This window comes from Otolemur garnettii, unplaced genomic scaffold, assembly GCF_000181295.1.
Source record: "Otolemur garnettii isolate 467f Iridium unplaced genomic scaffold, OtoGar3 scaffold00075, whole genome shotgun sequence".
Taxonomy (NCBI): Eukaryota; Metazoa; Chordata; class Mammalia; order Primates; family Galagidae; genus Otolemur; species Otolemur garnettii.
The window spans coordinates 7,510,263-7,526,988 of record NW_003852470.1 but is presented as its reverse complement, the minus strand read 5'-3'; the positions used below and the strand labels follow the sequence as shown (position 1 = coordinate 7,526,988).

Sequence of the window (16,726 nt, the reverse complement as noted above, 5' to 3'; positions counted from 1 at the left end):
TGTACACCTCTAACACCGGGCTAAGACCACCCTAATGTTTTGGAAAAGTAAGTCTTCAGTGTATCCTGAAATCTGAGGGCAGGGACGTTCAGAGGAACCCTGGGGGTCCACAAGAACACAGGACTCCCTGAAGGATTCTAATGTCCAAATGTCCTCTCTGACCCTGTCTGCTTCTCTGAGAACATCTTAACCACCCTTTGCATACGGGACAGCCACTGCAGAAGGTCCTATTTTCGGCAGATTTTCCACATTAGAAGGCAAATGGTTAAAATGATTGTACAATACACCTCCCACCAATGACACTTTGTTTAATTCAAAGTCAAATACCAAAGCAAGAGAGCAGACTGTGACCACATTTGGATTTACAACCGGCCCTGCTGCCCCTCCCCCAGGCAGCCCCACCCCCTCCCTTCTCTCAGACACAGCTGGGTGGGAATTCACTGACCTAATATTACTGGACAGATAATTCCTTGCCTTGGGGAAAGACTGGCAAAGCCCACAGCATCTGCCATTTTCAATCTATGCTTTGGACGGTAACTAGGGGCTTGTGCCAGGCTGCTTGGGGGCAGCAGAGAACACACTCGACAATGGCCAGAAGAAGGGTTGTGCAAATCCACCCACGGCCTGGCGTCAGGAGCCACCGCTCTGCACTGGAAAACCCAAGTGTTTGATTCAACTAAATCATCTCAAAGCCAGCACTGGAGAAAATAATTGAATTAAAGAGCTGCCGTAACTCATTCCAGTGAGATAAAAATCATGCAGTGGGAAGCAAGACGGCAGGGCACCAGCACTGCTGCTCCAACGTGCATCTTCTCCAGACAGTGAGGAAAAAGCAATATAATGTGGTTCAAAGGACAGATGGGACTTTCCTAATTGTCCCCAGATTCCTAGCAGCAGGGGTGGCAACTAAATGGTTTCAATTAAAAGTTAAAGAAACCGGGGAAAGCAGGCAGTAAGTTCCGCCTGGTGCTGGGAAGACTCAGTTCAGGCTGAGGGATGCGCTGCCCCGATTTCAGACAGCCAAGTGTCAATGGCACATGGGTGGTGAAGCCATCCCAACATGTCACCGTGACAAGGTGACGAATAAATCTGTCTGTCAAATGCACTGTCACAAACACCCGCCTGAGCGTAATGGAGCCAAGTGCGGGCGAGAGCCAACGTCTCGGCGCAGGGCCCTCCCGTCTGCCCAAATGACTCCCTCCACGAGCAGGGCCCTGTCTTTGCAGAACAGGGAGAAAGGCGATGCCTTAACTGGAGGGCGACCGCAGGGTGGAAGTCACACAGTGCATTAAGGCCACTGCCTCCAGTGTGAGTGCAAGGTGATGTCTAGGCCACGGGGCTGGCTCTGACATGGAGATAGGGCTCAGCGTCAGGTTCACTGTCAAGTGCAACGCGGCAACAGCAACAGAACAAACCACTTCACCAGTGATTCTCAAGCAGGGGACATTTTTCACCCAAGGGACACTGGGCAACATCTAGTGACATTTTGGGCTGTCATGCTGGGGCACAGAAGGAGGTGCTCTGGCATCTAGTGAGCAAAGCTCAGAGAGATTGCTAACATCCTCCAGGGCAGAGGACGGTCCGCAGAGCCCCGGAGGAGGAGCTACCTGGCTCAAGATGTCAACAGTGGTTAAGTAGAGAAACCTCGCCTTACAGGGTCATAAATTTAGTCTCTGGAGCCTCACAGGGACTGGGGAGGTGAAAGAAATGCCTGGGGCTGATTACCGACATCTTCGCCAAGATGGGCCACGAGACACGTTGCTGGCCTGAAGGTGGCCAACGGAAGTGGACTCGGGGAAAAGGCAAGATCAACCAAGTGGGGCAGGAGAGTAGAGCAGACACCGACCAGGGGAGGGACACGGCGACCAAGGTGAGCCAGGGGATGCTGTCCTGACCCAGAGCCCCACGTGGTCAGGGTGCACACAGAGAACGCAGAGCAGACAACACTGCCTGAGGGTGACAGCAGCCCGGCTGGGCTGTGTGGGGCGGGGCTCCCAGCACACTCCACCAGCATCACTGCCCTGGGAGGACATCTGACACAGGCCCACAAACGCATCAAGGAAAGTCCCTCAACATGAGCAGGTCTCATGGCAAACGGAGGGGTGTAGGGTCCCAGAAAGCCAAGTTCAGCGCTGAGAACCTGAATCCAAATAATCTCCATCCCTTAGCCCAACTCAGGAGATGGCTCCAACACTGCCAGGCTGGACAGAAAGGAGACTACCTGGTGAGGCAGGTAGGAGGCTCTGCATCCCAGCACAGGGGTGGATGGAACACATGGCCCCGGGGTGCCAGGCCCCGCCACCAGGACAACACCAGAGCACACCACCACTAAATGCTCCAAGGATGTCGCCCTTTTGGGCTCTGTCTTCCCACTGCTGTCCTGCCACGTGGGAAGAACAGGTCTGCCTAGGTACAGGCTCTGCTTCCTGACGCCGGAGCAGATGCTGAGCCTTGCAGATAAGGCCGTGTCATGGAAAATAGTTCTCTTTCTGTTGATAAAAGCTCGTCATGGGATGGGGCGGTCCCTGCCAGGTCTTCCGTACCAGCTCCAGCCTGCACACCCAAGGCAGCGAGGAAGGGGCCACAGGAAGAAGCACTTCGTGTCCTTCCCTCCTCTTTTAAACACTTACGGGTTTCATTTTTCCCCTTTGTCAAAAACAAAATACCCCAAAACATGTACCCAGTTTCCTACATGTTTATCATAAGAGCAAAAAGTCTGGGGATAAATGAGAAAATCTGAGACCTCCTGGATCAGCATTTTGTCACTAGAGTTTCTCTTCTCCTGAGAGAAGTTTAAAGGGAAAGGGAGGACACTGCCCCCAGAGTTCAATCTATGTGGGGGGAGGAGGGTGGGTGGAGGGGCTCAAACTTGTAAGAAGTGAGAAGGAAACAAAGACACGAAATCACGGGATGGAATTCCTTCACGACTTGAGACTAAAGCCTGAGTATTGCGTCCTATTTTCCAGCTCAAAACCAGGGACAACAGGTCTACATGACCAAACCCATGGCTAACAGCAGCCAGATGAAAGCCTTGAAAACATAATCATTAGCCACTACAATACAGATTACAGCACAGAGGTGTTGACAAAACTCTGAAAGCCAGGAAAATCTCCACCGGGTCTAGTTACCTGGGCAAATCCTCTCATCTAAGATAATCATGTATATTAAGGTCTTTAAAAAAAAAAGAAAGAAAAGCCAACTCAGGTAAGAAATACAAAAGTCTACTTAGCATGAAATCCCTCCAAGAGACTTGTGTAGTGAAATTAACTAGTGGTTTAATAGGGGGGAGAAGGCGGATATACAAGAGTGCCCCAATTTCTTCAGAGAAATTAACATTTCAATCCTGTTTTTATCTGGAAGTCATTAAACTGTGCAACATGAATTATTGGAACTGTAGCAGCGAATTAACTCTATTCATCAGCTAAGTCCAAACACTTTAGAGTGCATCTGTAATGAAAAAATAGCTCTACATTTCTATCTCTTCTCATTAAAGTAAACCAGTTTTCCTCTCGCAGTATATAAAACTGTCTTCTCTTCCCATAATTTATACTACCATAAGCCTGCTCACATTCTAAACTATTACATGCCTCCAATTAATTTTTGCAGCTTTTGCCTGAAAATTTAATGAGATAGTAGTGTATGAACCTGCTGACTCTACATTATGTGTGGGCTCCTGATATTAATGTTGGCACAATAAAAATAATCTGATCCATGCCTGATGAGAGCATCTTGCATGGCCAGAGTGGTAAAGGTAACGTGTAAACCAGGTCCACCCGTTTTACTTTTAAACCCAATTATAAAATTATTAGTCTCAGATTAAACTGCTGTACTCATCAACCTGGGAAGAAAGGAGGAAGAATCTGCACTGTGTAATTATCCCCCGACACACTGCTGGAAATGTCTCATCTCAGTGCACGGCTGAGACGGATGCTGTTGATGACCTTACTTCTGTACCGTTACTTTTGTACCGTGATGTGGAGTAACAGGCTGTACTTCCACAGCCAGCCTGAGTGGCAGCACGGGCAAGTGTCGGGGAGTCCTGGGTACAGGGATCTCCTACTACTCTGTCCAGCTGCCACAGGCGCCCCCCCCCCACACAAGATGGTCAAGGCCCAAACCATTCATGATTTGTGTGCTGTCAGTGTGTGCAGGTGTGTATGTGAATGTGTGCACTGTGGACCGTGAGCATGCACATGTATGAATTAGTACACAAACAGACAACTGGTTGTGCGTGTGAACACGTGTGAATTCGTACGCCTATGTGCACAGAGTGTACAGGTGACTATGTCTCAATGACAGGCACTTTGAAGTTATTACCTTTTACCCAAGAGCCTTGGTGCAAGCAGAAGGTAACAGAGGCCCCTGCACCAGCGGCAGCGCAGGATTAATCATGTTCTAAAGTGTCTACTCTGCATGTCTTTTGTTTTTAAATGAGCACTAAGCCCGCCTAAGCCATCAGTCTCTGGGCCCTGTCAACTGAAGCATGTGCAGAAAGGGAACTTGGGCACCACTCCCCACCTCTATTCCTTCTCTACACTGATGACAATGACACCCACCCAAAAGGTCCCTGGTGGCTGAGGATTAGTAATAACAAGAGGACCGGAAGCCCCATGCGGAGTCTGGAATATGGCTGGCCCTTAAGACACCACTTGGCTGATATTTCTGTGGTTAACCAGTGGGCTAGACTTCCAAGGAGGGAGTCATGTGGGGAGAGCACAGGAAGACCCTCCCATTCACTTCTGTCCCCTGACCCCTCACAGTACCAATGAGGTACTGCTGTTGAACAGATTATCAGGCACTTGGGCTACCTGCCCTGAGCTGCTCTGGCTACAGCAAATTCCAACAGGCTTGTCCTGGGGTCTGAGGCCACCCCCACTCACTACCTCCCTTACCCAGGTTAAGTATGTAGGGTACAGAGCTCCAAACCCCATGCAATAAACTCAATAAGCTCACCTAACTATGAGCATTTGCCAAGCCCCTTTTTCATGTGTGTCTGTTGGCAAACATGGAATCTCCAGAGATTAAAGCTTGCAGACGAACTGTGGTCAGGTGCGCTCAGTATCACACAGGTTCTTAGTAAAGCTGCTCTGGGAGGAGTGAATGAAGCAGAACGTGCATGCCAGACACTTCTGCACAGCTTCAGGCAGCCCCACGAAAGTGAAGCAGTCCTGCAAGGCTGGGTTTTTACCCTAACGTGTTCCATTTTAAGGAGCAGCGGCGAGATGTGAACAGGGTCTGGGTTTTGGCCAGCACCTAGCAAAACCTAGCTGAAACCCAGACCCAGTCCAAATCTCACCTCTGCTCCCGCCAAGTGACTTCATGCACATGGGGCTGCCTGAAGCCACGCAGAAAGCATCTGGCATGCAGATGACTTATAGATCATGAGGCTTCCTTTCCAGGGCAAGGGGCTGGACCTCTCCTCTGGGTCCTCCCTATAAATACAGTCCCTTTTCAACTCTGTTTTCCTGGGACAGAATCACCAAGTCTTAACACTCAGCCTTCCCTCAGGACTCACAGACAGATAACTTCTCCCTCCCCAACTTCACGGCCTACCAGCTGCTGGGGAAACATTTCTTTTTGGGAGGCAGCATTGAAAGGAGCAGTTCCTCACACTCAGAGGAAAAGACAGTATAAAGCATCTACAGGAACAACTGAGTCTTGTGTGAGTTGCCAAAAGGCACTGGCTAAAGGAGAGCCCAAGGCACCAGCTACCAGGAGAGGAGGCATCTCCAAGAACAGCAGAAGGGGTCCAAGGACTGCCCCAGAGCCGCTGCTCTAGCAAGTCTATTCTACGTTAAGAGGGGAGTGGAGGGGAGGGGGCTCAAGACCTGGTCTGGTCATCCTGGGCTCTCCTGGACACAACACAATCCCAGCATTGAGTCAGTGTGTTTCCAGGACCACTCCTAAGGCACTAGAACACGGCCAAGCCCTGGGAAAGACAGCGAAGGTCTCATCAAGCCGAGACTGAAAACCTCCTCATTGTGAGGAATGTTACCAGTGCACCCAGATGTTGTCTACATCTGAAAATCCCCCCATAGATAAATTAGCATATTACAAAGGACTGACTTCCACCTTCCCTTGATCATGAAGCCCAAAACACAAAGCTCAGTTTCCAACTGACGTGTATTTGGCAGGAGATCGACGTACAACGCAGACAACAGTTAAAGAAAACTGTGATCACAACGATTAACCACCTAATTAATTTTCAGAGTACAAAGTCCCAAGCTAGGAATCCACTGCTCTGGTACCCGAAGCTCAGTATCAAGTCTCTTTTACTCTGAAGACTTGTGTCCCCACATTCCCACCCAGCACCATGGAGAGTCCCATTTGTTTTCCAGGTAAGGCTACCTGGAGGAGTTGGATAAAAGCAAAACCAAGCTAGAAACAAAAAAACCACACTGGTTCACACGCAAACTCAGGAGCAAGAAAATTTCAAATTAAAGTTTAAATGCCACAAATACACGTAAGTATCAATGGAGTTGCAGGGTATGTGCCCACTGCCTACTAGTGACTAATTCAGTTTAAAGGGGGGAAACTCTAAAGCTTCAGGAAACTCAGGGGCCTCTGTGTTTCATTGCGCATGTCTCTGGGGTGGGGTGGGGGGCACAGCTGGAAGGGGAGGAGTCGTCTAAGGCAGACAAAGGTAACAGCACCCCCTTCTACCCTCTAGGACAGCACCCCCACTTTCCTCCCTCTAGGACAGCACCCCCATTTTCCCACCTCTAGGACAGCACCCCCACTGTCCTGTCTCCAGGACAGCACCCCCCGCCTCCCTCTAGAACAGCACCTCTGCTACCTTCCGTAACTTTAAGCATGTTTCCCACCTGCGTATTTAGGAAAGACCTTTTCGGGGGGGGGGGGGAAAGGACGGGGATAACAGACAAGAGAAATATAACCTACAAAACCAAAATTAAGTTAATAGATGCAGACTTGTCCTTCTTCCCATTCTTCCAGAATTCTCTCCCTAGATTGCAAATCAAAATCTGCATTTAAATAGAATGTTTTTAATGTAGAAAAGAAGAAGCCCTAGGGTATAAAGGTATTGCATTCAATATCCATGGGCACAACATTGCATTTTAAATGAGATGAGGCATTTTGAAATTTACTGAATATATTACGTATTCCAAATTGTCCTGTTACTACTATTTTTACTAAATTCTCCTGTCCTAATAGGTGTTTCCCTTTTCTGACCAGAATTGTGACTACAAGTACTGTGATATTACATCATCCTTTCAATTTAATCTTAAGAAAAGATTACACAATCCAGGAATCTCATAGGCTGTGGGTTCTGATAATTCCAGCCATCATTCAGCGTGAAATTCAAACAGTCTGAATTCATTAACATTGGTTGTTACAAATCTGCATTTTTAGACTTTGCCATAAAATGCAGGACTCCAAACCCAGTGACCTGAATCTAACAGCCTTTCATGTGAAGTGGCCGTATTCCCCGGCCTCTCCCAGCGTGGCTCTCGGGAGAAAGCCTAACGTCCCCAGTCCCCTCTATGGCTGGAAAGAGATGAGGGCTGTGCTGGCCTCTGGCTCTCTGGTCACACTTAATATTCAGACTAATTGCAAAGGCCTCAAGCCATTGGAAAGACAGTGGGGACGTGTGTCAGGGAAGGAGGCACAGTGTTAAACAGGTGTCCAGCCAGCTGGACACACCTGGGCATGAGAGGTGCAGCAGCACAGCGCCAGCACCTCGCCTTTGCTGTGGCTTGAACCATCGCACCCTCACAATAGTAAGTAACCCCCATGATCCAACACATGACACATGGGAAAGGCTTCAGGGAAACTCCAAACCCCTCGCTGTTCAATGAAAAGACATTATTACCAGCTTGATGGGAAGGGTAATCTTGGGAAAGGAGATCTCCCAAGTCCCAGGAGGAAGACATGACCTTCAGAAACATGGCAGAACTGTCATGAGCAAGGGAGTTCAGTGTTTTATTCATCTTGCATCTAAATTTTCTCTGTACACTGACCACAGGTGCTGCCTTGACAGAGGCAACCTGGACTCCCCTCCTCTAGCCCAGGCCTTCCCCCCCCCCACCGCCCTAAGCCTGTGGCTGTCTGCATTTACTGCTGCTGCTACTAATGATGTCAACCAGGATGACTGTGGCGGCCGTCATTCTTCAACAAATGTTTGCACTGTACCAGACACTGGGCTAAGCCCCCTCTGACACTGTTTTGTTGAGATGACGCACTCTGAGATTAAGCCCTGCCATCGGCCTCACTGGAGAAAGGAAGAAACTGAGGCACTAAGCTCAGAAGGGGTTTCGTTTGCCCAAGGTCAACCATCAGAAGAGACTGGTCAAGTCACAAGCTTTTTTTGGCCCCATCATCAGGACCCTTTCCTACCACCCATCACCAAAGCCACAGCCAAGTCCTCAGCAATTAGAATCTTTACCTTCCCCATGCAAAGAGGAGGAGGAAGTGCCAAAGCCATCAGCTGCCGGAGGGAGCAACTGTTATGATGCAATTCCACGCTAAGGAGCTGAGCTGCTTCCTGGCCAAGTCTAACGCTGCATCAATCTGCTCTGTTTAAACACGCAAGCAGAAGGCTTTCCGGCCTTAAACAGGCCTCCATGGTGCTGCCACTTAAGCCTGTGGGAGATCAGAGCACAAATCAATGCGAATCCTCCCTCCTAGAGGAAGCTGCGGCCCTGTGTAGTGGTTTAGAGGTCTTCTGCTGTAATTAGGGACCAGTAGTGAGTTTCAAATGAATTATGGAAAGCCGAGAGTACTGTACTCTTATCAAAGTAAGGGTTTTCAACAAATGCGAGATGGGGACCATCAGCTACATGTGCAGGAGACACCAGCTTCCAGGCCTCTGAAGGCAGGCAGACACCAAGCTGGGTCCTGGATGGAATCTGATACACCAGACACCTGAGCTTTGTTCCAAGGGACACAGGGGGCCAGTGGTGCCTTCTTGCTGTCCCCACAATCCCACTTACCCATGAGTCTGCCACAGGGCAACACCCACAGGTGAGTGGCGAGGGCAGCCGGGTCCCTGAGCCACACAGGGTTGAGACTCTCACTCTAGCTGCAGACAGGGGAGGCGGCAGCAAGCCCTCACTCTCTAAGGCAGAAGAACACGTGCCGTCCAACAGGTCGTCACCACGCTGGTTTGCCTTCTGTCTGTGAAGAACACACCCAGCTAACACAGAACCAACCTAGCCTTCCAGGCAGATGCTGGGGGGTCCTGCAAAACCCCAGACTTCCCACACCTCCCTGGCCCCACTGCAGCCTGGGCGCACTCAAACATCCAAAGCACCCACAATGTGCAGCCAGTGCAGAGTCAGATGACAAGGGGCACAGTGGATGTGGCTCTGCCTCAGGGCACTTGCAGAAATCAACCTGGAAGGTTCTGTGTTAGCAATCAGAGCTCTGCCCCTTAATCCAAGTCTATTTGCAACACTTCTATCACCTGATAGAAGAGTAGTCAGAAGAGATGAAAATCCCAGCTGCTGTGCTAACAGTGACTTGGCACTCACACCACAATGGGCCACCCACGGGACCTACCTAAGTGATACCTCCAACTGAGAGGCACAGGAGGTAAAAGGGTCAAGGTGAAGTTAAGGTCTCCCAGGACACAGACCTCCGTCCCTCCCCTGTGCTTTCTGCCTAATGTTTATTTTCCCGAGGGTGGGAGCAGGTATTTGGCTTTAGTCAGCAGACACACTTGCCCTAAACCAAGGAAAACTCCAGCAAACCTGCAGCATCCAGCCCCTTTGCCCTTTGCCCCTTGCCCCGAGACCCTTCTCTAAAGCCTCACCTGGCTGGTCGGACTCTCCCCCGCACCCCAGAGGAAACTGATACTGCGAGCTGAATTTTTTAAGGAGTTGCAGGTTACACCCTCCTAGGGACAACAAAGGTTTCCTTTGAGTTAAACAATGTACAGCTGACCCGGAAGAGGGACAGTGACCACGGGAAGGTGTTGCATTACAAGGCACGGGAAACCAGATACCTTTACCACCAATTCTCCTTTTCCCCAAATCTCCATTAAAAAATAGCATAGTGCTACCTTTCTGATAAATCAAGGCCCACACCAAGTAGATCTGGCTGGAAGTTCCCGGGGATACTGGATCCCATTAGCTTGGAGAGATGATGGAAGGGGATGTTCCCGCCTGGGAGCCATTGTCTAGTCAGTAGACATTTATGAAAAAATATAAATTATGGGCGGTGCCTGTGGCTCAAAGGAGTAGGGTGCCAGCCCCATATACTGGAGGTGGCAGGTTCAAACCCGGCCCCGGCCCAAAACAGCAAAAGACAAAAAGAAAAAATAGAAATTAAATACTGTAATCAGATGCCCTGAACTACTCTCATCCATGGGTCGTGTTTTTTATTCTTGGACACTGACATTTTCCCCCTAATGTTCTATCTTTTTGCCATATATAATTAATTTTATCAGCTTCTGCAACTTACCCCACAGGTTGTTGCTGTTTCTTTTAAATAGTATACTGCTGAGAAATTGATTTGTTTGCTCCGTGTGCCTGAAGAAACCACATGATGAAATATGTATAAATGTCACCGTGCAGGCTGCCTCTCAGGATAAGTGCAGAAAAATGTCCTGTTTCACCTCCTTACATGGAGTCCACTCAGGAGATATTCTCACGTATTACCCATGTGCCCACACACAACAAACGAAGAATTACGCAGCACTTTCTTTTAAAACCTCCTATTTATCCTTAACTGGTACGAGTCTAGGGGAATTATCTTAATTGCTATGTGGAAAGAATGAATTGCAAAGGCATTCAGTCAACCAAGAAGACTTTATTTTTAACAGCGTGGGGCAAGGTGGGAGTTGCCAAGTTTGCCAAAAGTAAATGAATCAATCAATAAATAAAGTAAATGTGTTCACTCGGTGTTAAACGGATGCCCAGGAAGAAGGAAGCCACAGGCAACGCGTCCTTCCTGTTCCCCAGGGAAACGCTAGGCCTGGAGATGGAGGAGTTCTCAGCCACTTCCTCACTGTTACTTTAGAGAAGGCATCCGATTCCCAGCTACTTAAACAATGGTCAAAATCAAGATCCAGAGATTAAAATCATAAAAAAATAATCCAAACATAACCATCACACTGGCTGTGTCAGGACAGACAGAACTCTGAGGTCCTTGAGCTGCACTGTAGCTGAGGGTGCTGTAATTTCAAAGTAGGAACTTGCATCTGAGCGAATCCCTCAGGCTTCAGTGAAGAGGTGTGTCATCCCGCCACAAAAAACCAACTGACACTGCCTACAACCAAGACCACAACTTAAAAAAAAAACGTCGTTGGCCTAATTCATTCTAGGAGTAGTAATGAACATCAACAGTGGGAAGGGGCTCGGCGCCTATAGCTCAACCGGCTAAGGCGCCAGCCACGTACACCTAAGGTGGTGGGTTCGAATCCCCAGCCCGGACCCGCCAAACAACAATGACGGCTGCAACCAAAAAATAGCCGAGCGTTGTGGCGGGCGCCTGTGGTCCCAGCTACTTGGGAGGCGGAGGCAGGAGACTCGCTTGAGCCCAGGAGTTGGAGGTTGCTGTGAGCTGTAATGCCACGGCACTCTACCCAGGGGGACAGCTTGAGGCTCCGTCTCAAAAAAAAAAAAACAAAAAAACAAACAAACAGTGGGAAGGCATAAATGCTAAACAAAAATATTTAAAGAAAGAGCCTTTTCCTCTGCCATTAATCACACACAGGAACACCCAAGCATCTCACCTCCCTACCTGCTCAGTTACATGGAGATGTATACGTCCCCAACCAGAAACCTGACAGTAAAGGGACACGTTTCCCTCAATAGGTAAGGCCCTTCCCTGTGCCATCATGTCCATCCCCACCCACTTGTGACAAACACACACTCCAAGCCTCAGGAAGTGACAGTGACCAGTCACTGACCTTTTGCCTCTGGATGTCCCATAAATCTGGGCTGACAGGACACACTGCCCACCTCTCTCCACCAGGGCTGGCTTTAGGGGGCAGCAGAGGGGCCTCCTCTGCACACACAGCCACACCCTCAAGGGCAGGAAGCCGTGGTCAGCCCCACATTGCATGGACCAAGTGCCATTCACCCACATGCCTGGGGCAGAGACCAACGCTATTATATTCCCAGGAAAAAAGAACTTCCAAGACCATCTAAGATCCCAGGAAGTCTTCCCCAACTACAAAGGCACCTTGCAATATTAACAAACCAAGTCCTACGACTCCGGTGTTTCTGAGAAGACTCCCACCAGCATGGGGATGCGGAGAAATCTGAGTCTGGGGGTCACCGTCAATGCTGGGCGGGGCACCAAGTGTGCCTGGAAGCCCCATGTGCTGCTGACGTCTGTGCACCAAGTTCCTCACAAGCAGAATGGCGATTCACAAAGATGATAAGGATCTCAGGAGAGAGGTGGAAAGCATACCTGTGCTGTCCAGTACGGTGTGCTCAGTGGTGAGACAGCTGCTGACCCCACCAGGAGCAGGGCCCACTCACCCTCCAGAGGCCCTGCTCAGTCGAAGCCGTCCCTCCCCAGCAGGGCCCTCCAGAGACCCAGGCTGGCTGGGACCCCGGGGAGCATATGCAGGCTCCCTCAGTCTGACCTGTGAGTGACAGAATGAAAATCAGGACCTCCTTCTCATTCTGTGCACCTAACTGACTCTGGTCAGAGCCAGCAGCCAGGTGAGACAGAAAGTCAAGAGCACCGTACTTAAGGGATCAGGATGCCAAACTCCCTGGGAGGAGCCGAGGGCTTGTCATCTGTGGTGACTTGGGACCAATACAGTCTCTTGAAACCAAAAAGAAGGGGACTGGGATGGACAATCTCTCTAGTCTTTCTCAGGAAGCCACATAAAGATTCTGAGATTCTCAAGAGAAAAGAACAAAGGCAGAAAAAACACCTCCCATTCATCACAGGAGCCGGAGAGCCTGGACTCTGAAGCACAACTCCTGCATCCTGAAGGCTCAGGAGTAAAAAAATCCAACTAGAGTCCAGCTGGGGGCCCCCTTCCCCCTCCACAGGGAGGGGGCTAACGCTTCCCTGCCACCACTCACCCAGAAGGCTGGGTCTCATAGAGAGAACCTCCCCCCAGCCCCAGCTGCTGCCCCAGAGATGAAAGGTCCTGTGTACCTTCCTCTGGTTTGTGGTTTCAGTCCAGCCCCTGCCTAAAAACTGGAGCAGGATGCACACCCAACAGCAAAGGCCAGACACAAGCACAGATGCTGATAGCTAGTGCAGGGGGGCCTCAAGGGGCCGCCGTGAGCCTCAAACGCTGGGACCAGAGCGGCCTCAGGCAGACACCTCCAGTGCTCAGCCACCAGTGAGAACTGGACCCCAGAGATTGGGGACATTTGTTGATAGAATGAGACAAGATTTTCCCTCTTCATTTTTCTAAAAGAAAGATACCTGTCCTGCTAGAAACAGGCCAAAGACCCCAGAATTAAGGAGATGACCTCACCCAGCATGGCTGGCCCATTACAGCCACAGCTCCCCAGCCCGGTCGTGAGGCAAACCCTCTCCGCCAACAAAGCACACTGAGCCAACAGCACCGGTCACCTCCCACTGCCTTTCCCAGGGCCTTGTCAGACAGCAATACAGGACCAAAATACAATAGATTCCGCAGCCAGACATGCTTTGCACCTTTTGGAAAACCACAGCCCCCTTGATTCCACCATGATGTCCTACTCCTTCATGGACGTTTAACCAAAAGCACTTCTTTTGTAACACTTTTGTTAAAATTACAAGATATTAGTGTTTAATACCAAAGTGATACAAGATAAACCATGACCAGCGGACATGAAGGAGAACTAAGTCTGGTTACAGAAGAAGCCAGCGAGCCACACGGGCCCGTGGTGCTTCCAAGTCGCGAGCAGCAACATACAGGACAGACAGTAGAACCAGGACAAAATGCAACGGCCCCAGTGCGTGTGTCACTGTTCACTCGCCGAGGAGAGAAAAGGAACCTTTGTGGGAGGAGAAGGCTGAAGCGTTTGACATGAATTTATTTAAGGAAAAAAAAAAAGACCACAACAACTCTAGTACAAAAATAGAATGCTTTTAAAATCAGAACATGTTCAAAAACACCAAGACGAAAAAGTGACATTACGACAAATGGTTCCACTTTTGGAACCATTTTGGAACTCACAGGTTTGCTACCACTTCTGATGGAGTTTCATGTTTTTTTGTTTTGTTTGCTTTCAATTGTCTTAGTTTGAAGTTGTTTTTTTTTTTTTAATTTATTTTATTTTGCTTTTTCTTTCTTTTTTATGGAGACAGAGTCTCACTTTGTGGTCCTCAGTAGAGTACTGTGAAGTCATAGCTCACAGCAACCTCCAACCCTTGGGTTTAAGTGATTCTCTAGCCTCAGTCTCCCAAGTAGCTGGGACTACCGGTGCCTGCCAGAATGCCTGGCTATTTTGATAAAGACAGGGTCTCACTCTGGCTCATGCTGGTCTCAAACCTCTGAGCTCAAGGCAATCCACCCACCTCGGCCTCCCAGAGTGCTAGGATTACAAGCATGAGCCACCAAGCCTGGCCCAGAGTTGCATGTTTTTCATCTACCATCTCCTCTCCTGCTCACGTTCAAGTTGATCCGACTGACTAAACCAGGACCTCAACAAGTAAGAGCAACATGTGGTCCCTACTTTGGCTACAATCCAACCCGACCCCTCTTGGGCTGCTGTGGGTGCCATGGAGCAGAAGAGGCCTAAGAGCAAACACAGGCCTTATGGGGACATTCGAGAACTCCCTCCCGACCCTGAGTATCTGTGGTCAGGGCACAAGTGTAACCCTAGTGCTGGCATCTGGGGCCATAGTCAACATGGGTTGTAGACACAGCATCACGCAACAATGACCATGCCCTGATGACGGCTACTCCAGTATTAAGTCTCTTAAGCTCTTCCAAAGAGCTATAAAAAGAATGCCAAAAACATAGGAATGGTGGGAACCCTCAGCGCTCAGGGAACGCCTGTGGGCAGGAAGTGTGCTGCAATTCCACCGCGCCATGGGATGCACTTGGGAGGATGTTAACTCATCTGAGAGGGAGGCTACCGCTACACAGCATCTCAGAGTGGTTCCAATCATTAGGCTCAATCAAATGAAAATGCCATTAGTCAACCATTTTTATATTTAAAAGTTCCGTTTCACCCATATCCACATCCTCATCTTTGGAGGAAATGATTTTCCAAGCCTGAAGCGAGCACCTTTCAAACCTGCCAAGTGTTGCTCTGCAGTTTTGTCCACCAAGCTGACGACAAACACACACACCCCCGCCCCCGCCAACTCCCACCCAAGGCAGGGGAGGCACGCTCCCTACCCGGGGGAGAGAGCGCAGGCATCAGGCCCACCAGGTCCTGCACACGACCTGGACACCTGTGGAGACAGTGCCACTGCAAATGTCTTCAGACACAGCAGCCAGGACTCGGGCCCACACTGACTCTGATCTGCCTGAGACTCCCAGACAGATTCTCACACACAGGTCTCTCCATGACGATGGGGAGAACCAGAAATGTTTCTTCCACTGTTGGTGGAAAGGCAGGACTGAATAAAGTCAACAGTGCCCATTGTGACCGCCCTCAGGTTTCCACCAAAGAAGGCTCAACTCGACTTCCAGTATCTCCTCCTCCTCCCCAACGGCAAGGTCTTTAATTGTTCGTAGATCCCTAAGAGCTCGCCTGTGCAAAAGCAAGACCCTGTCTCTACTAAAATAGGAAAACTGAGGCAAGCAACAGCTTGAGACTCTGCCTCAAAAAATAAAATAAAATCCCTAAGGGGCTCCTCTGATCAGCAACTGGATCTGAGCTTCATGTTCAGTTTGCCTGGCAAGCTCTATGAAGAGCACTCCCAAGAAAGGTCTCGGAATTACTCCTTCAGATTTTTTTTTTTTTTGCAGTTTTTGGATGGGGCTAGGTTTAAACCCGCTACCTCCTGGCATATGGGGCTGGTGCCCTACTCCTTCAGATTAAACCTACACACTAGGGATTTTAAGGGCCATCTCAATCCACATATTCACTTCATAGGGGGGCTTTTAAGTGCCCAAAGAAAAGGCTAATTGCTCAAGGTAATCAAGCAGGTGAGGCCTCTGCAGGCCTTGGTTTGGAGCTGCCTCAGTTTGCCCTAACTGACCCTGCTTTATGGGGAAAAAGCCCCTTTCCTGGTCTACAACCCAGTCGGCTGTGGGTTCAGGCTGCAATTCAGCTTGGCCTGCAGGTGGTGACCTGTGGGTGCCCACTCGCAAACACTAGACTCCACGTTCTGCTCCCAGCGACTCAGGAAGCCAAGACAGGGGCCCGGTGCTGAACTTCACTTTTCTCTGAAGCAAAGCCAGTCCCCTCAAGGTTCTGTCTGAGTCTGACCAAAGGTGAGACACACAGTAAGGACTCGAATCTGCTCATGCTCTTTTTCCTTGCTTTAAAATGACTTTATTAGCTCAGAGGGAAAAAAATTGTTTTAAGTGAGATGAAAATCAATCCCATCAGACTGTCACTGAGACTTGGATACAATCAGGTTTTGTGGAAAATGGCCAAAGGGATGCTGAAACCGGAAGTCAGAACCCCAGAACCTTGCTATAGGTACAGAGAGTGCATTCTTATCAATCAATGTTCTCGACCATGCTCCAAATGAGGGCTGTCTGCAGCCACACCCATGCTCTATTGATGCCCCCAGATAAAAATCGTGGGTTGGAGATATCCTAGGGGCTGGTAACTGCAAAAAGCCCTAGGCTGATGGAGGAATCAGCCTCAGCAAGCTGCCTCCTTTCTAATGACACCCATCT

At 49.5% G+C, this 16,726-nt stretch overlaps 1 protein-coding gene across 1 annotated transcript in view; it reads right to left on the bottom strand.

Moving 5' to 3' along the window:
• Nucleotides 1-16,726, bottom strand: part of CTBP2 (C-terminal binding protein 2) — a 106,013-nt gene that overhangs the window by 88,781 nt on the left and 506 nt on the right. The gene's annotated exons all lie outside the window — the stretch shown is intronic.